We start from the raw sequence: 754 nt of genomic DNA on the forward strand, positions 1-754 counted from the left end.
GGCAGTGTTTACATAGCAACGACTGGGTCCTCTGGTCAAACTGAACCCGTCATTGGGTGGATATGGTTATGTTCAGCTAAGTGGAGATCATTTGCAGCCATCCATGGTCTTCATGTTTCCAAACAAGGACTCAATTTTTATGGAAGGCAATGCGCCCCATCACCTGGCTGCAATTGTTTTCCACTGATTTTAAGAACATTCTAGACAATTTGAGCGAATTATTTGGCCATCCAAGTCGCTCAATATGAATCCCATCTAACATTTATGGTACATAATCGAGAGGTCAATTCGTGCACAAAATCTTTCACCGGCAACGGTTTCGCCATTGTGGACGGCTATAGAATCACTATGGCTCAAATGACTTCCAACGATTTGTTGAGTTCATGTCCCGTCGAGCTGCCGCACGACTCCGTACAAAACGAAGTCCCGACAGGAGATTAGGAGTTACGCCACGACTTCTGTCACCTCAGTGTTTACGAACGCTCAGAGACAAAAATACTCAATTTTCCACCTTGAAGGAAGGAAGTGGGAAAGGCAGGCAAGAGCTGTTGACTTTAACTGACCATATACTTTGCACAGACTACTAACAACTATATGTCAAACTAATAGGGAGCAAGTTTTTGCACGTTGGCGGGGATTATCAAATTACAGATTGAGAATTGTAGAATGTGAAAGAAACATTCCATTAGTGAGGGTCAAACTGGTTTGATATTGAAACGTGATTTTACACAGACATACGGTCTGATAAAATTCG

This window comes from Schistocerca cancellata, chromosome 6, assembly GCF_023864275.1.
Source record: "Schistocerca cancellata isolate TAMUIC-IGC-003103 chromosome 6, iqSchCanc2.1, whole genome shotgun sequence".
Lineage (NCBI taxonomy): Eukaryota > Metazoa > Arthropoda > Insecta > Orthoptera > Acrididae > Schistocerca > Schistocerca cancellata.